Raw genomic sequence first — 27,997 nt, forward strand, 5'->3', positions numbered from 1 at the left:
GATCCTCCTGAAGGGGATGCATGTGCTAGAGCTGCTTGGAGATCATCTGGAAGGTGGGGGCTCAAGGAGGCAGGTGGAGACTGGCTCCTCCTCCCCTGACCACGTGCCCTCAGGCGGGAGCCCCGTGAACCAATTAAAGCCGTCCAGGGCACTGAAGAAGGCACGTCAGAGGAATGAAGAGCTCCCAAGAAACCCAACAAGCCACCAAGCTGAGCAAGGACCTGTTCACCTTCGGAACACCCTCCTGGACGGTGAGATTCCGAAGTTGCGCCTGAAGCTTGAGGCAGAGCCGAAGCTGTGCGAAGAGCACCTCAGACACCTGGAGAGGAAGATGATGGAGGAGAAGGCACGCTGCCTGCAAGTGAAGAACGAGCTTGCCAAGGTGCGCAGGAAGGCGGATGCTGCCCACTGGCACTTGGGCCTCTATAGGAACATGGCCGCCGACCTGCACCGAGAATGGCAGCAAATCGCCTCCTTGCATGAGCGGGAGCGCCTCCTGGTGGAGAAGAGGAGTGAGGAGAGCCAGAAGGCTGTCCTGTGGGCAGAGAGGGAGTTCCAAAGGCTCCAGGCCCAAAACCATTGCCTCAGGCAGAAGCTGGCCAACTCTGGGCCCAAGGTCCAGCCTGTCTCCGGGGGGCCTCCTGCTCCTGCTCCTGCTGTTCCGGGCACAGCCTCCAAATACCCTCAAGGGCCAAAGGCTCCCCTGAAACCCAGGAAGCCCAAGAAGGGAGCAAGGGTGCACTGGCCAGACTCCAAGTTCTCGGGTCCCCTGCAGGTCTGATTCCCTTGCCCAGCAGCCACCAACACTCACAACCAGAGCACAGAAGCTCCTGTGCTGACCCCTTCAGCCATACCCATGGCTCCTTTGACTTGAGATCCACCCCATCCTTTAGCCTGATGCTCCATATTCCCTGGAGCCGTATGAGTGTGAGAGAATATTTTTCAGTGTTCAGCGTAACACAAATAAAAATAAAAATATCCAATGGCTGAGACTACTGCTACTGAGAATGGATTTGATTAAGGGATTCTATGCCAAGCAAGGGACGGTTTGAAGTGTCTTGTATCGATCCCTTAATCGTCCCAATAACCCAGTGTGTCATGTCTGACTGAGGTTCAGACAGGGGAAACAACTTGCCCCAAGATCACACAGCTAGTGAATTTCAGAGCTCCTGTTCCAAACCAGGGTTGTCTAATGATCACCTGCTGTGCCAATAACTTCTACTACAATGCCTACTACTGTTGTTGTTCTTCTTCTTCTTCTTCTTCTTCTTCTTCTTCTTCTTCTTCTTCTTCTTCTTCTTCTTCTTCTTCTTCTTCTTCGGAGAGACAGAAAGGGTGACGGCGCACACATACACACACACACACACAAAGGAACGCACACACATGCAGGCGGGGGAGGGGCCGAGTTAGAGAGATTCCTCGTCAGGCTTCGGACACAAGTGCTGAACCAGACGCTGGTCTGGATTTCCCAGATCACGTGATCAGCCCTGAACCGAAATCAGGAGCCAGACACTGAACTGACAGGCACCCTTGGGCAAGGAACTTCTAGGCAAGCTGCTGAAGGATCCCAGAAGGGCTTGGTAAAATGTTCCCCTCGTTCACGTCCTAGGATGTGATGATTCTATGCAAAGATAATAGTGCATATAATATAATCTAACATAATATATAATAATATAAGGATGCAGAGATTATAGTGGTGGCTAGCTGAGGTCAAGTCCCAGCCAAGTAGGGAGGGCAGCCTTTAAGGGTCTCCAACGATTCCCATCTTGGGTACACATCGTTTTGTGTTCCATAGTCTACCTCTTGCTTCGAGTCAGAACTACTGACTCCCTTGTAAAGGACAGAATGTGGCCAAAGTGATAGGATGTCCCTTCGGAGGTGAGTTTACAAAGAGACTGGTCTCCTCTTGGGCTTGCCCGCCCTCCGTCCCTCCCTCCCTCATCTGTTCCCAGGGAAGCCAGCTGCTCCTTGGGAGCTTTATGCTGGAGAGGCCCATGGGGCAAGGAATGACTATTTCTTGCTTCCAGCAATGGAGGGCCTCTGGCTGCTCACAGCCAGCTGAGTGAGCTCAAAAGCAGACTTACCCCCAACAAGCCCGCAGATGACTGAAGATCCAGAGGCCCTCTGGACTGCAGCCTTGTGAGAGATCCTGAGCCACAGGGACCTGGCTAGTTGCACCTGGATGGCTGGCCCACAGAAACCATATCAGGTTATGAATGTTGTTTTAGGCCCATTGGTTCGGGGAAAACCTTCAAGAAAGACAGGAGTGGGAAGCCAAATGTTGGGCTTCTGACCCACCCCCCCTCTCCTGGGGTTGAAATTCCAGGGAAATCAAGAGATGGTAGAAACGCCTGAGAGATGAGGGTAAACAATGGAAGAGAGAGGACATCTAGTCTGATCGCCATGGATCTCTCTGAGAGGACATCCTCCCACTTGATCCTCCTGTGTCGAAGGGTGGCAAATGCAGGGGGAGACACCTGGCAGTGTGGTCCAAGTCGGCTGAGAGCACTCGACCCAGCCCCACAGAGCCTCCTAGAAGGCAGAGAAAGAGCCCAGATGTTCCCTGGGGCCCCTAGAGAAGGCCCCTAGAGAATGAGATGAGTTGAAAGCCTGGGACCTGGTCGTTGGACTTCTAGACTGGAGGGGAGATGGCCTGTGGGAAGGGCCACTGCCCGCAACCCCTGTTGGACCAGACCCCTCCTGTCTGCTTTGGGAGCCTGGGGGTGAATATGAGAATGAATTCATGTAGAAGAGATGGTGTTCTAATGCTTGGTTTCAACTTCTTGAAATCCTTTCAACTTCTTGAAATCGTTGACATTCCTTTTCTCCTTGTCCCCAGGACCACCATGAATGGGAAGGGGCCTTCAAAGAAGCAAGATGAGAACATCTCTTACAAGGCTGTCCAGTGTCAATATCCAACCACTGCAGTCACTCGTACCCCCTTGGCAGCCCCACTGCTTCCATCAGGACACAGATCCGTTCCTGTACAGGTTTTTGAGCAAACGTAAGTTTGGATTTCTCTCAGAGAAATGCCAAGAGTGCAATGACTGGGGTCCTAGGGTGGTTGCAAGTCTAGTTTTCAGAGAAACTGTGTGGAGGGTTGGGTCACTCTACTGTGCACCCGAAAAGCATATTCTACTGCTTGTTCCCTGGAATTTAAATCCAGGCCTTGAAAAAGAAAAGGAACTGTGAACTGTTTTCAAGAGGGAGCTCTATCATCTTCCATTCCCAACAGCGATGCAGGAGCGATCCAGTCGTTCCACATCCTGCCTTGCATTGGGGAGTGGGGTCTCTCTCTCCCTCTCGGGTGCATTTGGTTTGCATCATGCTGATAGGTGTGCAGTGAGAGCTCATTGGAGTTTGAATTTGAATTGCCCCGATGGTAACTTTTTATGGGATTTCCATCTGTATACTCTTTGGTAAAGTGTTTCGGTCTTTTGCCCATTTTTTTTGTTTTTGTTCTTTTCAGACTGGATGGCTTGCTTCTTTGGGGGTCCACTTTTGAGGTTCTCTCCTTCCGACAGGAGTCCTTTATCAGGTATGTGGTTTGCACCTATTTTCTCCCAGTTTGTAGCTTCCCTTTTGGGTCTTCTTCACAAGGTGTTTCACACATTACAGACTTCCAATTCTGATTGTTGGATCATGTCTAATGAATCAACTCTTCTTGAACGGAACATGATTTGATGTCCAGTCGGAGGATTCTTTCCCTAGCTGTCCATTCTGGACATTTTTTTCCCTAGAAGATTTATCATTTTACATAGAAGGCGGTGATTAATTTTGAGTTAATTTAACAAATTTTTTTTTCTTTTTGAGAGAGTGAGCATGCGCATGAGTGGGGCGTGGGGTGGAGGGAGAAGCGAAAAGAGCGTCCTTAAGCAGACTCCCCAGTGAGCTTGGAGCCTGATTTTGTCCCGGGACCCTGAGAGCATGACAAGAGCCGAAATTAAGAGCTGGCTGCCTCAGCGACTGAGTCACCCAGGCGCCACGAGTTCAGTTTTGTACAGAGGATGAGCCTTCGATTGTGGTCCTCGTCCTCCTCGTCCTCCACCTCCACCTCCTCCTCCTCTCTGCCCCTCCCTCTTCTTCTTCTCCTTCTTCTTCTTTGTCTCTGGAAGTCCACTTGCTCTAGCACCATTTCTTCAAAACGCTGTCACTCCTCCATTGAATTGCTTTTCCCCTTTGTCAGAATCCCATTGACATGTTGGTGGTTGGTCTCTTTCTGGGTTTGATCCTGTTCCACTTATCTATCTTTATACTGTTCCATTTGTCTATCCCTTCACCAACACCACACATTTTGGATTACTATAGCTGTAGATCTTGAAACTGGGTGGAAGGATTCCTTTGGTTTTCTTCTTTAGTTTTATTTTCTCATCTTTTTCTAGGTTCTGACGTGGAGAGCTTATTGTTTTGAGACAGAGAGAGAGAGAGAGAGAGAGACAGGGAAGGGGTACAGAGAGAGAGAGAGAGAGAGATTATTAAACAGCCTCCATGCCCAGCACCAGCACAATGCAGGTTCAGTCTCACAACCTCGAGTTTCATCATGACCCGAGTCAAAATCAAGAGTTGGACTAACTGACTGAGCCTCCCAGATGCTCCTCCTCCTTTCTAACATAGGCAGTGATTGCTCTACATGGTGCTGTCCATTGATTGTGCTGTGTCCCACACATTTTCATATGTTGTATGTTCATTTTCCTTCACTTCAAGGCATTGAGATTTGATCTTTGATCTTTGATCATCTAGAAGGTTACTTTCTCAGTGTTTGGATATTTGTTCGTTTTCTCCTTTGGATACCTAGTTTGCTTTTTAAATATATTTTTTTTAATGTTGAAATTGTACTTCCGAGAAATTGATCGATAGGGTTGTCTTTGTTTCAGGTGTACAATAGAGCGATTCCCCTCCCCTACCCCACCTGCTGTCAGCTCCGGTTGCAGGCACTGATGTGCCTTGGAGACTCAGGTGCACCTCCCCCACCCCTCCTCCCTTCAGCTCCTGTTGCCAGGCACTGGTTTGTGTTGGAGACGGAACCCTCGTAGGGGTTCCAAGCACTTCCTAGTGGCCCAGAAGACACTGGTGATCGGAGACCAAGCCACAAGGCTCTTTGGAGCCAGCTGGGGGCCATCCAAATGCCTCCCCACACAGTTCTGGAGCCGCTGTGGGCTGTCCTGGAGCAGCTGTGGGCTGCTGGGTTGGTGATAGACGAACGTTGGCCACATGTGCCACGAGTCTCTGGGTTTCGCTGGGAGATCCTGGTGTGCACTGCAGTGGTGGTGTTCCTGGGAAAGAGTGCACTCAGCTTCCGAAGAAGAAAGTGGCAGTGTGCCCAGAACGAGGAAGTCTCTGGAAAAGGCATGGAGAAGACCGAACCGGACGCACAAGCCCGTGGAGCTGTCGCATCATCCGAGCCGAAGGCCAGTCCTCTCCCGTTCCAGCTTCTTGCTCTGGCTGCCCTGAATCAAGATGCCGGGTATTGGTCAGTGGGAAACACCACGCAACTGCTGAAGGGAGTTCGGGAAAGGCTGTTGAAGAGCCCTCACCAGCTGCCTCATGAAAATCCCATCTGTGGAGCAGCCCGGGAAGATGGAGAAGCCCTGGTGAGGAAAACACCAGAAGGCTTCAAGGACAGCCGTGATCTGCAGGCAAGTGCAGACCCGCTGGTTCAGGAGATTGGCAGCTGTGGACAGAGAGTGCAGGACGAGGCAGGGCAGGCAGGCAGGCCAGAGCTTCCTGAAGGAGGAGTGCGGCGGCAGGCCAGCGCTGAGGGCCAGAGCCAACAGCACACCCTCAGCCAGATCCTCCTGAAGGGGATGCATGTGCTAGAGCTGCTTGGAGATCATCTGGAAGGTGGGGGCTCAAGGAGGCAGGTGGAGACTGGCTCCTCCTCCCCTGACCACGTGCCCTCAGGCGGGAGCCCCGTGAACCAATTAAAGCCGTCCAGGGCACTGAAGAAGGCACGTCAGAGGAATGAAGAGCTCCCAAGAAACCCAACAAGCCACCAAGCTGAGCAAGGACCTGTTCACCTTCGGAACACCCTCCTGGACGGTGAGATTCCGAAGTTGCGCCTGAAGCTTGAGCCAGAGCCGAAGCTGTGCGAAGAGCACCTCAGACACCTGGAGAGGAAGATGATGGAGGAGAAGGCACGCTGCCTGCAAGTGAAGAACGAGCTTGCCAAGGTGCGCAGGAAGGCGGATGCTGCCCACTGGCACTTGGGCCTCTATAGGAACATGGCCGCCGACCTGCACCGAGAATGGCAGCAAATCGCCTCCTTGCATGAGCGGGAGCGCCTCCTGGTGGAGAAGAGGAGTGAGGAGAGCCAGAAGGCTGTCCTGTGGGCAGAGAGGGAGTTCCAAAGGCTCCAGGCCCAAAACCATTGCCTCAGGCAGAAGCTGGCCAACTCTGGGCCCAAGGTCCAGCCTGTCTCCGGGGGGCCTCCTGCTCCTGCTCCTGCTGTTCCGGGCACAGCCTCCAAATACCCTCAAGGGCCAAAGGCTCCCCTGAAACCCAGGAAGCCCAAGAAGGGAGCAAGGGTGCACTGGCCAGACTCCAAGTTCTCGGGTCCCCTGCAGGTCTGATTCCCTTGCCCAGCAGCCACCAACACTCACAACCAGAGCACAGAAGCTCCTGTGCTGACCCCTTCAGCCATACCCATGGCTCCTTTGACTTGAGATCCACCCCATCCTTTAGCCTGATGCTCCATATTCCCTGGAGCCGTATGAGTGTGAGAGAATATTTTTCAGTGTTCAGCGTAACACAAATAAAAATAAAAATATCCAATGGCTGAGACTACTGCTACTGAGAATGGATTTGATTAAGGGATTCTATGCCAAGCAAGGGACGGTTTGAAGTGTCTTGTATCGATCCCTTAATCGTCCCAATAACCCAGTGTGTCATGTCTGACTGAGGTTCAGACAGGGGAAACAACTTGCCCCAAGATCACACAGCTAGTGAATTTCAGAGCTCCTGTTCCAAACCAGGGTTGTCTAATGATCACCTGCTGTGCCAATAACTTCTACTACAATGCCTACTACTGTTGTTCTTCTTCTTCTTCTTCTTCTTCTTCTTCTTCTTCTTCTTCTTCTTCTTCTTCTTCTTCTTCTTCTTCTTCTTCTTCTTCTTCGGAGAGACAGAAAGGGTGACGGCGCACACATACACACACACACACACAAAGGAACGCACACACATGCAGGCGGGGGAGGGGCCGAGTTAGAGAGATTCCTCGTCAGGCTTCGGACACAAGTGCTGAACCAGACGCTGGTCTGGATTTCCCAGATCACGTGATCAGCCCTGAACCGAAATCAGGAGCCAGACACTGAACTGACAGGCACCCTTGGGCAAGGAACTTCTAGGCAAGCTGCTGAAGGATCCCAGAAGGGCTTGGTAAAATGTTCCCCTCGTTCACGTCCTAGGATGTGATGATTCTATGCAAAGATAATAGTGCATATAATATAATCTAACATAATATATAATAATATAAGGATGCAGAGATTATAGTGGTGGCTAGCTGAGGTCAAGTCCCAGCCAAGTAGGGAGGGCAGCCTTTAAGGGTCTCCAACGATTCCCATCTTGGGTACACATCGTTTTGTGTTCCATAGTCTACCTCTTGCTTCGAGTCAGAACTACTGACTCCCCTGTAAAGGACAGAATGTGGCCAAAGTGATAGGATGTCCCTTCGGAGGTGAGTTTACAAAGAGACTTGTCTCCTCTTGGGCTTGCCCGCCCTCCGTCCCTCCCTCCCTCATCTGTTCCCAGGGAAGCCAGCTGCTCCTTGGGAGCTTTATGCTGGAGAGGCCCATGGGGCAAGGAATGACTATTTCTTGCTTCCAGCAATAGAGGGCCTCTGGCTGCTCACAGCCAGCTGAGTGAGCTCAAAAGCAGACTTACCCCCAACAAGCCCGCAGATGACTGAAGATCCAGAGGCCCTCTGGACTGCAGCCTTGTGAGAGATCCTGAGCCACAGGGACCTGGCTAGTTGCACCTGGATGGCTGGCCCACAGAAACCATATCAGGTTATGAATGTTGTTTTAGGCCCATTGGTTCGGGGAAAACCTTCAAGAAAGACAGGAGTGGGAAGCCAAATGTTGGGCTTCTGACCCACCCCCCCTCTCCTGGGGTTGAAATTCCAGGGAAATCAAGAGATGGTAGAAACGCCTGAGAGATGAGGGTAAACAATGGAAGAGAGAGGACATCTAGTCTGATCGCCATGGATCTCTCTGAGAGGACATCCTCGCACTTGATCCTCCTGTGTCGAAGGGTGGCAAATGCAGGGGGAGACACCTGGCAGTGTGGTCCAAGTCGGCTGAGAGCACTCGACCCAGCCCCACAGAGCCTCCTAGAAGGCAGAGAAAGAGCCCAGATGTTCCCTGGGGCCCCTAGAGAAGGCCCCTAGAGAATGAGATGAGTTGAAAGCCTGGGACCTGGTCGTTGGACTTCTAGACTGGAGGGGAGATGGCCTGTGGAAGGGCCACTGCCCGCAACCCCTGTTGGACCAGACCCCTCCTGTCTGCTTTGGGAGCCTGGGGGTGAATATGAGAATGAATTCATGTAGAAGAGATGGTGTTCTAATGCTTGGTTTCAACTTCTTGAAATCCTTTCAACTTCTTGAAATCGTTGACATTCCTTTTCTCCTTGTCCCCAGGACCACCATGAATGGGAAGGGGCCTTCAAAGAAGCAAGATGAGAACATCTCTTACAAGGCTGTCCAGTGTCAATATCCAACCACTGCAGTCACTCGTACCCCCTTGGCAGCCCCACTGCTTCCATCAGGACACAGATCCGTTCCTGTACAGGTTTTTGAGCAAACGTAAGTTTGGATTTCTCGCAGAGAAATGCCAAGAGTGCAATGACTGGGGTCCTAGGGTGGTTGCAAGTCTAGTTTTCAGAGAAACTGTGTGGAGGGTTGGGTCACTCTACTGTGCACCCGAAAAGCATATTCTACTGCTTGTTCCCTGGAATTTAAATCCAGGCCTTGAAAAAGAAAAGGAACTGTGAACTGTTTTCAAGAGGGAGCTCTATCATCTTCCATTCCCAACAGCGATGCAGGAGCGATCCAGTCGTTCCACATCCTGCCTTGCATTGGGGAGTGGGGTCTCTCTCTCCCTCTCGGGTGCATTTGGTTTGCATCATGCTGATAGGTGTGCAGTGAGAGCTCATTGGAGTTTGAATTTGAATTGCCCCGATGGTAACTTTTTATGGGATTTCCATCTGTATACTCTTTGGTAAAGTGTTTCGGTCTTTTGCCCATTTTTTTTGTTTTTGTTCTTTTCAGACTGGATGGCTTGCTTCTTTGGGGGTCCACTTTTGAGGTTCTCTCCTTCCGACAGGAGTCCTTTATCAGGTATGTGGTTTGCACCTATTTTCTCCCAGTTTGTAGCTTCCCTTTTGGGTCTTCTTCACAAGGTGTTTCACACATTACAGACTTCCAATTCTGATTGTTGGATCATGTCTAATGAATCAACTCTTCTTGAACGGAACATGATTTGATGTCCAGTCGGAGGATTCTTTCCCTAGCTGTCCATTCTGGACATTTTTTTCCCTAGAAGATTTATCATTTTACATAGAAGGCGGTGATTAATTTTGAGTTAATTTAACAAATTTTTTTTTCTTTTTGAGAGAGTGAGCATGCGCATGAGTGGGGCGTGGGGTGGAGGGAGAAGCGAAAAGAGCGTCCTTAAGCAGACTCCCCAGTGAGCTTGGAGCCTGATTTTGTCCCGGGACCCTGAGAGCATGACAAGAGCCGAAATTAAGAGCTGGCTGCCTCAGCGACTGAGTCACCCAGGCGCCACGAGTTCAGTTTTGTACAGAGGATGAGCCTTCGATTGTGGTCCTCGTCCTCCTCGTCCTCCACCTCCACCTCCTCCTCCTCTCTGCCCCTCCCTCTTCTTCTTCTCCTTCTTCTTCTTTGTCTCTGGAAGTCCACTTGCTCTAGCACCATTTCTTCAAAACGCTGTCACTCCTCCATTGAATTGCTTTTCCCCTTTGTCAGAATCCCATTGACATGTTGGTGGTTGGTCTCTTTCTGGGTTTGATCCTGTTCCACTTATCTATCTTTATACTGTTCCATTTGTCTATCCCTTCACCAACACCACACATTTTTGATTACTATAGCTGTAGATCTGAAACTGGGTGGAAGGATTCCTTTGGTTTTCTTCTTTAGTTTTATTTTCTCATCTTTTTCTAGGTTCTGACGTGGAGAGCTTATTGTTTTGAGACAGAGAGAGAGAGAGAGAGAGAGACAGGGAAGGGGTACAGAGAGAGAGAGAGAGAGAGATTATTAAACAGCCTCCATGCCCAGCACCAGCACAATGCAGGTTCAGTCTCACAACCTCGAGTTTCATCATGACCCGAGTCAAAATCAAGAGTTGGACTAACTGACTGAGCCTCCCAGATGCTCCTCCTCCTTTCTAACATAGGCAGTGATTGCTCTACATGGTGCTGTCCATTGATTGTGCTGTGTCCCACACATTTTCATATGTTGTATGTTCATTTTCCTTCACTTCAAGGCATTGAGATTTGATCTTTGATCTTTGATCATCTAGAAGGTTACTTTCTCAGTGTTTGGATATTTGTTCGTTTTCTCCTTTGGATACCTAGTTTGCTTTTTAAATATATTTTTTTTAATGTTGAAATTGTACTTCCGAGAAATTGATCGATAGGGTTGTCTTTGTTTCAGGTGTACAATAGAGCGATTCCCCTCCCCTACCCCACCTGCTGTCAGCTCCGGTTGCAGGCACTGATGTGCCTTGGAGACTCAGGTGCACCTCCCCCACCCCTCCTCCCTTCAGCTCCTGTTGCCAGGCACTGGTTTGTGTTGGAGACGGAACCCTCGTAGGGGTTCCAAGCACTTCCTAGTGGCCCAGAAGACACTGGTGATCGGAGACCAAGCCACAAGGCTCTTTGGAGCCAGCTGGGGGCCATCCAAATGCCTCCCCACACAGTTCTGGAGCCGCTGTGGGCTGTCCTGGAGCAGCTGTGGGCTGCTGGGTTGGTGATAGACGAACGTTGGCCACATGTGCCACGAGTCTCTGGGTTTCGCTGGGAGATCCTGGTGTGCACTGCAGTGGTGGTGTTCCTGGGAAAGAGTGCACTCAGCTTCCGAAGAAGAAAGTGGCAGTGTGCCCAGAACGAGGAAGTCTCTGGAAAAGGCATGGAGAAGACCGAACCGGACGCACAAGCCCGTGGAGCTGTCGCATCATCCGAGCCGAAGGCCAGTCCTCTCCCGTTCCAGCTTCTTGCTCTGGCTGCCCTGAATCAAGATGCCGGGTATTGGTCAGTGGGAAACACCACGCAACTGCTGAAGGGAGTTCGGGAAAGGCTGTTGAAGAGCCCTCACCAGCTGCCTCATGAAAATCCCATCTGTGGAGCAGCCCGGGAAGATGGAGAAGCCCTGGTGAGGAAAACACCAGAAGGCTTCAAGGACAGCCGTGATCTGCAGGCAAGTGCAGACCCGCTGGTTCAGGAGATTGGCAGCTGTGGACAGAGAGTGCAGGACGAGGCAGGGCAGGCAGGCAGGCCAGAGCTTCCTGAAGGAGGAGTGCGGCGGCAGGCCAGCGCTGAGGGCCAGAGCCAACAGCACACCCTCAGCCAGATCCTCCTGAAGGGGATGCATGTGCTAGAGCTGCTTGGAGATCATCTGGAAGGTGGGGGCTCAAGGAGGCAGGTGGAGACTGGCTCCTCCTCCCCTGACCACGTGCCCTCAGGCGGGAGCCCCGTGAACCAATTAAAGCCGTCCAGGGCACTGAAGAAGGCACGTCAGAGGAATGAAGAGCTCCCAAGAAACCCAACAAGCCACCAAGCTGAGCAAGGACCTGTTCACCTTCGGAACACCCTCCTGGACGGTGAGATTCCGAAGTTGCGCCTGAAGCTTGAGCCAGAGCCGAAGCTGTGCGAAGAGCACCTCAGACACCTGGAGAGGAAGATGATGGAGGAGAAGGCACGCTGCCTGCAAGTGAAGAACGAGCTTGCCAAGGTGCGCAGGAAGGCGGATGCTGCCCACTGGCACTTGGGCCTCTATAGGAACATGGCCGCCGACCTGCACCGAGAATGGCAGCAAATCGCCTCCTTGCATGAGCGGGAGCGCCTCCTGGTGGAGAAGAGGAGTGAGGAGAGCCAGAAGGCTGTCCTGTGGGCAGAGAGGGAGTTCCAAAGGCTCCAGGCCCAAAACCATTGCCTCAGGCAGAAGCTGGCCAACTCTGGGCCCAAGGTCCAGCCTGTCTCCGGGGGGCCTCCTGCTCCTGCTCCTGCTGTTCCGGGCACAGCCTCCAAATACCCTCAAGGGCCAAAGGCTCCCCTGAAACCCAGGAAGCCCAAGAAGGGAGCAAGGGTGCACTGGCCAGACTCCAAGTTCTCGGGTCCCCTGCAGGTCTGATTCCCTTGCCCAGCAGCCACCAACACTCACAACCAGAGCACAGAAGCTCCTGTGCTGACCCCTTCAGCCATACCCATGGCTCCTTTGACTTGAGATCCACCCCATCCTTTAGCCTGATGCTCCATATTCCCTGGAGCCGTATGAGTGTGAGAGAATATTTTTCAGTGTTCAGCGTAACACAAATAAAAATAAAAATATCCAATGGCTGAGACTACTGCTACTGAGAATGGATTTGATTAAGGGATTCTATGCCAAGCAAGGGACGGTTTGAAGTGTCTTGTATCGATCCCTTAATCGTCCCAATAACCCAGTGTGTCATGTCTGACTGAGGTTCAGACAGGGGAAACAACTTGCCCCAAGATCACACAGCTAGTGAATTTCAGAGCTCCTGTTCCAAACCAGGGTTGTCTAATGATCACCTGCTGTGCCAATAACTTCTACTACAATGCCTACTACTGTTCTTCTTCTTCTTCTTCTTCTTCTTCTTCTTCTTCGGAGAGACAGAAAGGGTGACGGCGCACACATACACACACACACTCACAAAGGAACGCACACACATGCAGGCGGGGGAGGGGCCGAGTTAGAGAGATTCCTCGTCAGGCTTCGGACACAAGTGCTGAACCAGACGCTGGTCTGGATTTCCCAGATCACGTGATCAGCCCTGAACCGAAATCAGGAGCCAGACACTGAACTGACAGGCACCCTTGGGCAAGGAACTTCTAGGCAAGCTGCTGAAGGATCCCAGAAGGGCTTGGTAAAATGTTCCCCTCGTTCACGTCCTAGGATGTGATGATTCTATGCAAAGATAATAGTGCATATAATATAATCTAACATAATATATAATAATATAAGGATGCAGAGATTATAGTGGTGGCTAGCTGAGGTCAAGTCCCAGCCAAGTAGGGAGGGCAGCCTTTAAGGGTCTCCAACGATTCCCATCTTGGGTACACATCGTTTTGTGTTCCATAGTCTACCTCTTGCTTCGAGTCAGAACTACTGACTCCCCTGTAAAGGACAGAATGTGGCCAAAGTGATAGGATGTCCCTTCGGAGGTGAGTTTACAAAGAGACTGGTCTCCTCTTGGGCTTGCCCGCCCTCCGTCCCTCCCTCCCTCATCTGTTCCCAGGGAAGCCAGCTGCTCCTTGGGAGCTTTATGCTGGAGAGGCCCATGGGGCAAGGAATGACTATTTCTTGCTTCCAGCAATAGAGGGCCTCTGGCTGCTCACAGCCAGCTGAGTGAGCTCAAAAGCAGACTTACCCCCAACAAGCCCGCAGATGACTGAAGATCCAGAGGCCCTCTGGACTGCAGCCTTGTGAGAGATCCTGAGCCACAGGGACCTGGCTAGTTGCACCTGGATGGCTGGCCCACAGAAACCATATCAGGTTATGAATGTTGTTTTAGGCCCATTGGTTCGGGGAAAACCTTCAAGAAAGACAGGAGTGGGAAGCCAAATGTTGGGCTTCTGACCCACCCCCCCTCTCCTGGGGTTGAAATTCCAGGGAAATCAAGAGATGGTAGAAACGCCTGAGAGATGAGGGTAAACAATGGAAGAGAGAGGACATCTAGTCTGATCGCCATGGATCTCTCTGAGAGGACATCCTCCCACTTGATCCTCCTGTGTCGAAGGGTGGCAAATGCAGGGGGAGACACCTGGCAGTGTGGTCCAAGTCGGCTGAGAGCACTCGACCCAGCCCCACAGAGCCTCCTAGAAGGCAGAGAAAGAGCCCAGATGTTCCCTGGGGCCCCTAGAGAAGGCCCCTAGAGAATGAGATGAGTTGAAAGCCTGGGACCTGGTCGTTGGACTTCTAGACTGGAGGGGAGATGGCCTGTGGAAGGGCCACTGCCCGCAACCCCTGTTGGACCAGACCCCTCCTGTCTGCTTTGGGAGCCTGGGGGTGAATATGAGAATGAATTCATGTAGAAGAGATGGTGTTCTAATGCTTGGTTTCAACTTCTTGAAATCCTTTCAACTTCTTGAAATCGTTGACATTCCTTTTCTCCTTGTCCCCAGGACCACCATGAATGGGAAGGGGCCTTCAAAGAAGCAAGATGAGAACATCTCTTACAAGGCTGTCCAGTGTCAATATCCAACCACTGCAGTCACTTCTACCCCCTTGGCAGCCCCACTGCTTCCATCAGGACACAGATCCGTTCCTGTACAGGTTTTTGAGCAAACGTAAGTTTGGATTTCTCGCAGAGAAATGCCAAGAGTGCCATGACTGGGGTCCTAGGGTGGTTGCAAGTCTAGTTTTCAGAGAAACTGTGTGGAGGGTTGGGTCACTCTACTGTGCACCCGAAAAGCATATTCTACTGCTTGTTCCCTGGAATTTAAATCCAGGCCTTGAAAAAGAAAAGGAACTGTGAACTGTTTTCAAGAGGGAGCTCTATCATCTTCCATTCCCAACAGCGATGCAGGAGCGATCCAGTCGTTCCACATCCTGCCTTGCATTGGGGAGTGGGGTCTCTCTCTCCCTCTCGGGTGCATTTGGTTTGCATCATGCTGATAGGTGTGCAGTGAGAGCTCATTGGAGTTTGAATTTGAATTGCCCCGATGGTAACTTTTTATGGGATTTCCATCTGTATACTCTTTGGTAAAGGGTTTCGGTCTTTTGCCCATTTTTTTTGTTTTTGTTCTTTTCAGACTGGATGGCTTGCTTCTTTGGGGGTCAACTTTTGAGGTTCTCTCCTTCCGACAGGAGTCCTTTATCAGGTATGTGGTTTGCACCTATTTTCTCCCAGTTTGTAGCTTCCCTTTTGGGTCTTCTTCACAAGGTGTTTCACACATTACAGACTTCCAATTCTGATTGTTGGATCATGTCTAATGAATCAACTCTTCTTGAACGGAACATGATTTGATGTCCAGTCGGAGGATTCTTTCCCTAGCTGTCCATTCTGGACATTTTTTTCCCTAGAAGATTTATCATTTTACATAGAAGGCGGTGATTAATTTTGAGTTAATTTAACAAATTTTTTTTTCTTTTTGAGAGAGTGAGCATGCGCATGAGTGGGGCGTGGGGTGGAGGGAGAAGCAAAAAGAGCGTCCTTAAGCAGACTCCCCAGTGAGCTTGGAGCCTGATTTTGTCCCGGGACCCTGAGAGCATGACAAGAGCCGAAATTAAGAGCTGGCTGCCTCAGCGACTGAGTCACCCAGGCGCCACGAGTTCAGTTTTGTACAGAGGATGAGCCTTCGATTGTGGTCCTCGTCCTCCTCGTCCTCCACCTCCACCTCCTCCTCCTCTCTGCCCCTCCCTCTTCTTCTTCTCCTTCTTCTTCTTTGTCTCTGGAAGTCCACTTGCTCTAGCACCATTTCTTCAAAACGCTGTCACTCCTCCATTGAATTGCTTTTCCCCTTTGTCAGAATCCCATTGACATGTTGGTGGTTGGTCTCTTTCTGGGTTTGATCCTGTTCCACTTATCTATCTTTATACTGTTCCATTTGTCTATCCCTTCACCAACACCACACATTTTTGATTACTATAGCTGTAGATCTTGAAACTGGGTGGAAGGATTCCTTTGGTTTTCTTCTTTAGTTTTATTTTCTCATCTTTTTCTAGGTTCTGACGTGGAGAGCTTATTGTTTTGAGACAGAGAGAGAGAGAGAGAGAGAGAGAGACAGGGAAGGGGTACAGAGAGAGAGAGAGAGAGAGAGAGAGATTATTAAACAGCCTCCATGCCCAGCACCAGCACAATGCAGGTTCAGTCTCACAACCTCGAGTTTCATCATGACCCGAGTCAAAATCAAGAGTTGGACTAACTGACTGAGCCTCCCAGATGCTCCTCCTCCTTTCTAACATAGGCAGTGATTGCTCTACATGGTGCTGTCCATTGATTGTGCTGTGTCCCACACATTTTCATATGTTGTATGTTCATTTTCCTTCACTTCAAGGCATTGAGATTTGATCTTTGATCTTTGATCATCTCGAAGGTTACTTTCTCAGTGTTTGGATATTTGTTCGTTTTCTCCTTTGGATACCTAGTTTGCTTTTTAAATATATTTTTTTTAATGTTGAAATTGTACTTCCGAGAAATTGATCCATAGGGTTGTCTTTGTTTCAGGTGTACAATAGAGCGATTCCCCTCCCCTACCCCACCTGCTGTCAGCTCCGGTTGCAGGCACTGATGTGCCTTGGAGACTCAGGTGCACCTCCCCCACCCCTCCTCCCTTCAGCTCCTGTTGCCAGGCACTGGTTTGCGTTGGAGACGGAACCCTCGTAGGGGTTCCAAGCACTTCCTAGTGGCCCAGAAGACACTGGTGATCGGAGACCAAGCCACAAGGCTCTTTGGAGCCAGCTGGGGGCCATCCAAATGCCTCCCCACACAGTTCTGGAGCCGCTGTGGGCTGTCCTGGAGCAGCTGTGGGCTGCTGGGTTGGTGATAGACGAACGTTGGCCACATGTGCCACGAGTCTCTGGGTTTCGCTGGGAGATCCTGGTGTGCACTGCAGTGGTGGTGTTCCTGGGAAAGAGTGCACTCAGCTTCCGAAGAAGAAAGTGGCAGTGTGCCCAGAACGAGGAAGTCTCTGGAAAAGGCATGGAGAAGACCGAACCGGACGCACAAGCCCGTGGAGATGTCGCATCATCCGAGCCGAAGGCCAGTCCTCTCCCGTTCCAGCTTCTTGCTCTGGCTGCCCTGAATCAAGATGCCGGGTATTGGTCAGTGGGAAACACCACGCAACTGCTGAAGGGAGTTCGGGAAAGGCTGTTGAAGAGCCCTCACCAGCTGCCTCATGAAAATCCCATCTGTGGAGCAGCCCGGGAAGATGGAGAAGCCCTGGTGAGGAAAACACCAGAAGGCTTCAAGGACAGCCGTGATCTGCAGGCAAGTGCAGACCCGCTGGTTCAGGAGATTGGCAGCTGTGGACAGAGAGTGCAGGACGAGGCAGGGCAGGCAGGCAGGCCAGAGCTTCCTGAAGGAGGAGTGCGGCGGCAGGCCAGCGCTGAGGGCCAGAGCCAACAGCACACCCTCAGCCAGATCCTCCTGAAGGGGATGCATGTGCTAGAGCTGCTTGGAGATCATCTGGAAGGTGGGGGCTCAAGGAGGCAGGTGGAGACTGGCTCCTCCTCCCCTGACCACGTGCCCTCAGGCGGGAGCCCCGTGAACCAATTAAAGCCGTCCAGGGCACTGAAGAAGGCACGTCAGAGGAATGAAGAGCTCCCAAGAAACCCAACAAGCCACCAAGCTGAGCAAGGACCTGTTCACCTTCGGAACACCCTCCTGGACGGTGAGATTCCGAAGTTGCGCCTGAAGCTTGAGCCAGAGCCGAAGCTGTGCGAAGAGCACCTCAGACACCTGGAGAGGAAGATGATGGAGGAGAAGGCACGCTGCCTGCAAGTGAAGAACGAGCTTGCCAAGGTGCGCAGGAAGGCGGATGCTGCCCACTGGCACTTGGGCCTCTATAGGAACATGGCCGCCGACCTGCACCGAGAATGGCAGCAAATCGCCTCCTTGCATGAGCGGGAGTGCCTCCTGGTGGAGAAGAGGAGTGAGGAGAGCCAGAAGGCTGTCCTGTGGGCAGAGAGGGAGTTCCAAAGGCTCCAGGCCCAAAACCATTGCCTCAGGCAGAAGCTGGCCAACTCTGGGCCCAAGGTCCAGCCTGTCTCCGGGGGGCCTCCTGCTCCTGCTCCTGCTGTTCCGGGCACAGCCTCCAAATACCCTCAAGGGCCAAAGGCTCCCCTGAAACCCAGGAAGCCCAAGAAGGGAGCAAGGGTGCACTGGCCAGACTCCAAGTTCTCGGGTCCCCTGCAGGTCTGATTCCCTTGCCCAGCAGCCACCAACACTCACAACCAGAGCACAGAAGCTCCTGTGCTGACCCCTTCAGCCATACCCATGGCTCCTTTGACTTGAGATCCACCCCATCCTTTAGCCTGATGCTCCATATTCCCTGGAGCCGTATGAGTGTGAGAGAATATTTTTCAGTGTTCAGCGTAACACAAATAAAAATAAAAATATCCAATGGCTGAGACTACTGCTACTGAGAATGGATTTGATTAAGGGATTCTATGCCAAGCAAGGGACGGTTTGAAGTGTCTTGTATCGATCCCTTAATCGTCCCAATAACCCAGTGTGTCATGTCTGACTGAGGTTCAGACAGGGGAAACAACTTGCCCCAAGATCACACAGCTAGTGAATTTCAGAGCTCCTGTTCCAAACCAGGGTTGTCTAATGATCACCTGCTGTGCCAATAACTTCTACTACAATGCCTACTACTGTTCTTCTTCTTCTTCTTCTTCTTCTTCTTCTTCTTCGGAGAGACAGAAAGGGTGACGGCGCACACATACACACACACACTCACAAAGGAACGCACACACATGCAGGCGGGGGAGGGGCCGAGTTAGAGAGATTCCTCGTCAGGCTTCGGACACAAGTGCTGAACCAGACGCTGGTCTGGATTTCCCAGATCACGTGATCAGCCCTGAACCGAAATCAGGAGCCAGACACTGAACTGACAGGCACCCTTGGGCAAGGAACTTCTAGGCAAGCTGCTGAAGGATCCCAGAAGGGCTTGGTAAAATGTTCCCCTCGTTCACGTCCTAGGATGTGATGATTCTATGCAAAGATAATAGTGCATATAATATAATCTAACATAATATATAATAATATAAGGATGCAGAGATTATAGTGGTGGCTAGCTGAGGTCAAGTCCCAGCCAAGTAGGGAGGGCAGCCTTTAAGGGTCTCCAACGATTCCCATCTTGGGTACACATCGTTTTGTGTTCCATAGTCTACCTCTTGCTTCGAGTCAGAACTACTGACTCCCCTGTAAAGGACAGAATGTGGCCAAAGTGATAGGATGTCCCTTCGGAGGTGAGTTTACAAAGAGACTGGTCTCCTCTTGGGCTTGCCCGCCCTCCGTCCCTCCCTCCCTCATCTGTTCCCAGGGAAGCCAGCTGCTCCTTGGGAGCTTTATGCTGGAGAGGCCCATGGGGCAAGGAATGACTATTTCTTGCTTCCAGCAATAGAGGGCCTCTGGCTGCTCACAGCCAGCTGAGTGAGCTCAAAAGCAGACTTACCCCCAACAAGCCCGCAGATGACTGAAGATCCAGAGGCCCTCTGGACTGCAGCCTTGTGAGAGATCCTGAGCCACAGGGACCTGGCTAGTTGCACCTGGATGGCTGGCCCACAGAAACCATATCAGGTTATGAATGTTGTTTTAGGCCCATTGGTTCGGGGAAAACCTTCAAGAAAGACAGGAGTGGGAAGCCAAATGTTGGGCTTCTGACCCACCCCCCCTCTCCTGGGGTTGAAATTCCAGGGAAATCAAGAGATGGTAGAAACGCCTGAGAGATGAGGGTAAACAATGGAAGAGAGAGGACATCTAGTCTGATCGCCATGGATCTCTCTGAGAGGACATCCTCCCACTTGATCCTCCTGTGTCGAAGGGTGGCAAATGCAGGGGGAGACACCTGGCAGTGTGGTCCAAGTCGGCTGAGAGCACTCGACCCAGCCCCACAGAGCCTCCTAGAAGGCAGAGAAAGAGCCCAGATGTTCCCTGGGGCCCCTAGAGAAGGCCCCTAGAGAATGAGATGAGTTGAAAGCCTGGGACCTGGTCGTTGGACTTCTAGACTGGAGGGGAGATGGCCTGTGGAAGGGCCACTGCCCGCAACCCCTGTTGGACCAGACCCCTCCTGTCTGCTTTGGGAGCCTGGGGGTGAATATGAGAATGAATTCATGTAGAAGAGATGGTGTTCTAATGCTTGGTTTCAACTTCTTGAAATCCTTTCAACTTCTTGAAATCGTTGACATTCCTTTTCTCCTTGTCCCCAGGACCACCATGAATGGGAAGGGGCCTTCAAAGAAGCAAGATGAGAACATCTCTTACAAGGCTGTCCAGTGTCAATATCCAACCACTGCAGTCACTTCTACCCCCTTGGCAGGCCCACTGCTTCCATCAGGACACAGATCCGTTCCTGTACAGGTTTTTGAGCAAACGTAAGTTTGGATTTCTCGCAGAGAAATGCCAAGAGTGCCATGACTGGGGTCCTAGGGTGGTTGCAAGTCTAGTTTTCAGAGAAACTGTGTGGAGGGTTGGGTCACTCTACTGTGCACCCGAAAAGCATATTCTACTGCTTGTTCCCTGGAATTTAAATCCAGGCCTTGAAAAAGAAAAGGAACTGTGAACTGTTTTCAAGAGGGAGCTCTATCATCTTCCATTCCCAACAGCGATGCAGGAGCGATCCAGTCGTTCCACATCCTGCCTTGCATTGGGGAGTGGGGTCTCTCTCTCCCTCTCGGGTGCATTTGGTTTGCATCATGCTGATAGGTGTGCAGTGAGAGCTCATTGGAGTTTGAATTTGAATTGCCCCGATGGTAACTTTTTATGGGATTTCCATCTGTATACTCTTTGGTAAAGTGTTTCGGTCTTTTGCCCATTTTTTTTGTTTTTGTTCTTTTCAGACTGGATGGCTTGCTTCTTTGGGGGTCAACTTTTGAGGTTCTCTCCTTCCGACAGGAGTCCTTTATCAGGTATGTGGTTTGCACCTATTTTCTCCCAGTTTGTAGCTTCCCTTTTGGGTCTTCTTCACAAGGTGTTTCACACATTACAGACTTCCAATTCTGATTGTTGGATCATGTCTAATGAATCAACTCTTCTTGAACGGAACATGATTTGATGTCCAGTCGGAGGATTCTTTCCCTAGCTGTCCATTCTGGACATTTTTTTCCCTAGAAGATTTATCATTTTACATAGAAGGCGGTGATTAATTTTGAGTTAATTTAACAAATTTTTTTTTCTTTTTGAGAGAGTGAGCATGCGCATGAGTGGGGCGTGGGGTGGAGGGAGAAGCAAAAAGAGCGTCCTTAAGCAGACTCCCCAGTGAGCTTGGAGCCTGATTTTGTCCCGGGACCCTGAGAGCATGACAAGAGCCGAAATTAAGAGCTGGCTGCCTCAGCGACTGAGTCACCCAGGCGCCACGAGTTCAGTTTTGTACAGAGGATGAGCCTTCGATTGTGGTCCTCGTCCTCCTCGTCCTCCACCTCCACCTCCTCCTCCTCTCTGCCCCTCCCTCTTCTTCTTCTCCTTCTTCTTCTTTGTCTCTGGAAGTCCACTTGCTCTAGCACCATTTCTTCAAAACGCTGTCACTCCTCCATTGAATTGCTTTTCCCCTTTGTCAGAATCCCATTGACATGTTGGTGGTTGGTCTCTTTCTGGGTTTGATCCTGTTCCACTTATCTATCTTTATACTGTTCCATTTGTCTATCCCTTCACCAACACCACACATTTTTGATTACTATAGCTGTAGATCTTGAAACTGGGTGGAAGGATTCCTTTGGTTTTCTTCTTTAGTTTTATTTTCTCATCTTTTTCTAGGTTCTGACGTGGAGAGCTTATTGTTTTGAGACAGAGAGAGAGAGAGAGAGAGAGAGACAGGGAAGGGGTACAGAGAGAGAGAGAGAGAGAGAGAGAGATTATTAAACAGCCTCCATGCCCAGCACCAGCACAATGCAGGTTCAGTCTCACAACCTCGAGTTTCATCATGACCCGAGTCAAAATCAAGAGTTGGACTAACTGACTGAGCCTCCCAGATGCTCCTCCTCCTTTCTAACATAGGCAGTGATTGCTCTACATGGTGCTGTCCATTGATTGTGCTGTGTCCCACACATTTTCATATGTTGTATGTTCATTTTCCTTCACTTCAAGGCATTGAGATTTGATCTTTGATCTTTGATCATCTCGAAGGTTACTTTCTCAGTGTTTGGATATTTGTTCGTTTTCTCCTTTGGATACCTAGTTTGCTTTTTAAATATATTTTTTTTAATGTTGAAATTGTACTTCCGAGAAATTGATCCATAGGGTTGTCTTTGTTTCAGGTGTACAATAGAGCGATTCCCCTCCCCTACCCCACCTGCTGTCAGCTCCGGTTGCAGGCACTGATGTGCCTTGGAGACTCAGGTGCACCTCCCCCACCCCTCCTCCCTTCAGCTCCTGTTGCCAGGCACTGGTTTGCGTTGGAGACGGAACCCTCGTAGGGGTTCCAAGCACTTCCTAGTGGCCCAGAAGACACTGGTGATCGGAGACCAAGCCACAAGGCTCTTTGGAGCCAGCTGGGGGCCATCCAAATGCCTCCCCACACAGTTCTGGAGCCGCTGTGGGCTGTCCTGGAGCAGCTGTGGGCTGCTGGGTTGGTGATAGACGAACGTTGGCCACATGTGCCACGAGTCTCTGGGTTTCGCTGGGAGATCCTGGTGTGCACTGCAGTAGTGGTGTTCCTGGGAAAGAGTGCACTCAGCTTCCGAAGAAGAAAGTGGCAGTGTGCCCAGAACGAGGAAGTCTCTGGAAAAGGCATGGAGAAGACCGAACCGGACGCACAAGCCCGTGGAGATGTCGCATCATCCGAGCCGAAGGCCAGTCCTCTCCCGTTCCAGCTTCTTGCTCTGGCTGCCCTGAATCAAGATGCCGGGTATTGGTCAGTGGGAAACACCACGCAACTGCTGAAGGGAGTTCGGGAAAGGCTGTTGAAGAGCCCTCACCAGCTGCCTCATGAAAATCCCATCTGTGGAGCAGCCCGGGAAGATGGAGAAGCCCTGGTGAGGAAAACACCAGAAGGCTTCAAGGACAGCCGTGATCTGCAGGCAAGTGCAGACCCGCTGGTTCAGGAGATTGGCAGCTGTGGACAGAGAGTGCAGGACGAGGCAGGGCAGGCAGGCAGGCCAGAGCTTCCTGAAGGAGGAGTGCGGCGGCAGGCCAGCGCTGAGGGCCAGAGCCAACAGCACACCCTCAGCCAGATCCTCCTGAAGGGGATGCATGTGCTAGAGCTGCTTGGAGATCATCTGGAAGGTGGGGGCTCAAGGAGGCAGGTGGAGACTGGCTCCTCCTCCCCTGACCACGTGCCCTCAGGCGGGAGCCCCGTGAACCAATTAAAGCCGTCCAGGGCACTGAAGAAGGCACGTCAGAGGAATGAAGAGCTCCCAAGAAACCCAACAAGCCACCAAGCTGAGCAAGGACCTGTTCACCTTCGGAACACCCTCCTGGACGGTGAGATTCCGAAGTTGCGCCTGAAGCTTGAGCCAGAGCCGAAGCTGTGCGAAGAGCACCTCAGACACCTGGAGAGGAAGATGATGGAGGAGAAGGCACGCTGCCTGCAAGTGAAGAACGAGCTTGCCAAGGTGCGCAGGAAGGCGGATGCTGCCCACTGGCACTTGGGCCTCTATAGGAACATGGCCGCCGACCTGCACCGAGAATGGCAGCAAATCGCCTCCTTGCATGAGCGGGAGTGCCTCCTGGTGGAGAAGAGGAGTGAGGAGAGCCAGAAGGCTGTCCTGTGGGCAGAGAGGGAGTTCCAAAGGCTCCAGGCCCAAAACCATTGCCTCAGGCAGAAGCTGGCCAACTCTGGGCCCAAGGTCCAGCCTGTCTCCGGGGGGCCTCCTGCTCCTGCTCCTGCTGTTCCGGGCACAGCCTCCAAATACCCTCAAGGGCCAAAGGCTCCCCTGAAACCCAGGAAGCCCAAGAAGGGAGCAAGGGTGCACTGGCCAGACTCCAAGTTCTCGGGTCCCCTGCAGGTCTGATTCCCTTGCCCAGCAGCCACCAACACTCACAACCAGAGCACAGAAGCTCCTGTGCTGACCCCTTCAGCCATACCCATGGCTCCTTTGACTTGAGATCCACCCCATCCTTTAGCCTGATGCTCCATATTCCCTGGAGCCGTATGAGTGTGAGAGAATATTTTTCAGTGTTCAGCGTAACACAAATAAAAATAAAAATATCCAATGGCTGAGACTACTGCTACTGAGAATGGATTTGATTAAGGGATTCTATGCCAAGCAAGGGACGGTTTGAAGTGTCTTGTATCGATCCCTTAATCGTCCCAATAACCCAGTGTGTCATGTCTGACTGAGGTTCAGACAGGGGAAACAACTTGCCCCAAGATCACACAGCTAGTGAATTTCAGAGCTCCTGTTCCAAACCAGGGTTGTCTAATGATCACCTGCTGTGCCAATAACTTCTACTACAATGCCTACTACTGTTCTTCTTCTTCTTCTTCTTCTTCTTCTTCTTCTTCTTCTTCTTCTTCTTCTTCTTCTTCTTCGGAGAGACAGAAAGGGTGACGGCGCACACATACACACACACACTCACAAAGGAACGCACACACATGCAGGCGGGGGAGGGGCCGAGTTAGAGAGATTCCTCGTCAGGCTTCGGACACAAGTGCTGAACCAGACGCTGGTCTGGATTTCCCAGATCACGTGATCAGCCCTGAACCGAAATCAGGAGCCAGACACTGAACTGACAGGCACCCTTGGGCAAGGAACTTCTAGGCAAGCTGCTGAAGTATCCCAGAAGGGCTTGGTAAAATGTTCCCCTCGTTCACGTCCTAGGATGTGATGATTCTATGCAAAGATAATAGTGCATATAATATAATCTAACATAATATATAATAATATAAGGATGCAGAGATTATAGTGGTGGCTAGCTGAGGTCAAGTCCCAGCCAAGTAGGGAGGGCAGCCTTTAAGGGTCTCCAACGATTCCCATCTTGGGTACACATCGTTTTGTGTTCCATAGTCTACCTCTTGCTTCGAGTCAGAACTACTGACTCCCTTGTAAAGGACAGAATGTGGCCAAAGTGATAGGATGTCCCTTCGGAGGTGAGTTTACAAAGAGACTGGTCTCCTCTTGGGCTTGCCCGCCCTCCGTCCCTCCCTCCCTCATCTGTTCCCAGGGAAGCCAGCTGCTCCTTGGGAGCTTTATGCTGGAGAGGCCCATGGGGCAAGGAATGACTATTTCTTGCTTCCAGCAGTGGAGGGCCTCTGGCTGCTCACAGCCAGCTGAGTGAGCTCAAAAGCAGACTTACCCCCAACAAGCCCGCAGATGACTGAAGATCCAGAGGCCCTCTGGACTGCAGCCTTGTGAGAGATCCTGAGCCACAGGGACCTGGCTAGTTGCACCTGGATGGCTGGCCCACAGAAACCATATCAGGTTATGAATGTTGTTTTAGGCCCATTGGTTCGGGGAAAACCTTCAAGAAAGACAGGAGTGGGAAGCCAAATGTTGGGCTTCTGACCCACCCCCCCTCTCCTGGGGTTGAAATTCCAGGGAAATCAAGAGATGGTAGAAACGCCTGAGAGATGAGGGTAAACAATGGAAGAGAGAGGACATCTAGTCTGATCGCCATGGATCTCTCTGAGAGGACATCCTCCCACTTGATCCTCCTGTGTCGTAGGGTGGCAAATGCAGGGGGAGACACCTGGCAGTGTGGTCCAAGTCGGCTGAGAGCACTCGACCCAGCCCCACAGAGCCTCCTAGAAGGCAGAGAAAGAGCCCAGATGTTCCCTGGGGCCCCTATAGAAGGCCCCTAGAGAATGAGATGAGTTGAAAGCCTGGGACCTGGTCGTTGGACTTCTAGACTGGAGGGGAGATGGCCTGTGGAAGGGCCACTGCCCGCAACCCCTGTTGGACCAGACCCCTCCTGTCTGCTTTGGGAGCCTGGGGGTGAATATGAGAATGAATTCATGTAGAAGAGATGGTGTTCTAATGCTTGGTTTCAACTTCTTGAAATCCTTTCAACTTCTTGAAATCGTTGACATTCCTTTTCTCCTTGTCCCCAGGACCACCATGAATGGGAAGGGGCCTTCAAAGAAGCAAGATGAGAACATCTCTTACAAGGCTGTCCAGTGTCAATATCCAACCACTGCAGTCACTCGTACCCCCTTGGCAGCCCCACTGCTTCCATCAGGACACAGATCCGTTCCTGTACAGGTTTTTGAGCAAACGTAAGTTTGGATTTGTCTCAGAGAAATGCCAAGAGTGCAATGACTGGGGTCCTAGGGTGGTTGCAAGTCTAGTTTTCAGAGAAACTGTGTGGAGGGTTGGGTCACTCTACTGTGCACCCGAAAAGCATATTCTACTGCTTGTTCCCTGGAATTTAAATCCAGGCCTTGAAAAAGAAAAGGAACTGTGAACTGTTTTCAAGAGGGAGCTCTATCATCTTCCATTCCCAACAGCGATGCAGGAGCGATCCAGTCGTTCCACATCCTGCCTTGCATTGGGGAGTGGGGTCTCTCTCTCCCTCTCGGGTGCATTTGGTTTGCATCATGCTGATAGATGTGCAGTGAGAGCTCATTGGAGTTTGAATTTGAATTGCCCCGATGGTAACTTTTTATGGGATTTCCATCTGTATACTCTTTGGTAAAGTGTTTCGGTCTTTTGCCCATTTTTTTTGTTTTTGTTCTTTTCAGACTGGATGGCTTGCTTCTTTGGGGGTCAACTTTTGAGGTTCTCTCCTTCCGACAGGAGTCCTTTATCAGGTATGTGGTTTGCACCTATTTTCTCCCAGTTTGTAGCTTCCCTTTTGGGTCTTCTTCACAAGGTGTTTCACACATTACAGACTTCCAATTCTGATTGTTGGATCATGTCTAATGAATCAACTCTTCTTGAACGGAACATGATTTGATGTCCAGTCGGAGGATTCTTTCCCTAGCTGTCCATTCTGGACATTTTTTTCCCTAGAAGATTTATCATTTTACATAGAAGGCGGTGATTAATTTTGAGTTAATTTAACAAATTTTTTTTTTCTTTTTGAGAGAGTGAGCATGCGCATGAGTGGGGCGTGGGGTGGAGGGAGAAGCGAAAAGAGCGTCCTTAAGCAGACTCCCCAGTGAGCTTGGAGCCTGATTTTGTCCCGGGACCCTGAGAGCATGACAAGAGCCGAAATTAAGAGCTGGCTGCCTCAGCGACTGAGTCACCCAGGCGCCACGAGTTCAGTTTTGTACAGAGGATGAGCCTTCGATTGTGGTCCTCGTCCTCCTCGTCCTCCACCTCCACCTCCTCCTCCTCTCTGCCCCTCCCTCTTCTTCTTCTCCTTCTTCTTCTTTGTCTCTGGAAGTCCACTTGCTCTAGCACCATTTCTTCAAAACGCTGTCACTCCTCCATTGAATTGCTTTTCCCCTTTGTCAGAATCCCATTGACATGTTGGTGGTTGGTCTCTTTCTGGGTTTGATCCTGTTCCACTTATCTATCTTTATACTGTTCCATTTGTCTATCCCTTCACCAACACCACACATTTTTGATTACTATAGCTGTAGATCTTGAAACTGGGTGGAAGGATTCCTTTGGTTTTCTTCTTTAGTTTTATTTTCTCATCTTTTTCTAGGTTCTGACGTGGAGAGCTTATTGTTTTGAGACAGAGAGAGAGAGAGAGAGAGAGAGAGACAGGGAAGGGGTACAGAGAGAGAGAGAGAGAGAGAGAGAGATTATTAAACAGCCTCCATGCCCAGCAGCAGCACAATGCAGGTTCAGTCTCACAACCTCGAGTTTCATCATGACCCGAGTCAAAATCAAGAGTTGGACTAACTGACTGAGCCTCCCAGATGCTCCTCCTCCTTTCTAACATAGGCAGTGATTGCTCTACATGGTGCTGTCCATTGATTGTGCTGTGTCCCACACATTTTCATATGTTGTATGTTCATTTTCCTTCACTTCAAGGCATTGAGATTTGATCTTTGATCTTTGATCATCTAGAAGGTTACTTTCTCAGTGTTTGGATATTTGTTCGTTTTCTCCTTTGGATACCTAGTTTGCTTTTTAAATATATTTTTTTTAATGTTGAAATTGTACTTCCGAGAAATTGATCGATAGGGTTGTCTTTGTTTCAGGTGTACAATAGAGCGATTCCCCTCCCCTACCCCACCTGCTGTCAGCTCC

This window comes from Meles meles, chromosome 1 (assembly GCF_922984935.1).
Source record: "Meles meles chromosome 1, mMelMel3.1 paternal haplotype, whole genome shotgun sequence".
NCBI lineage: Eukaryota > Metazoa > Chordata > Mammalia > Carnivora > Mustelidae > Meles > Meles meles.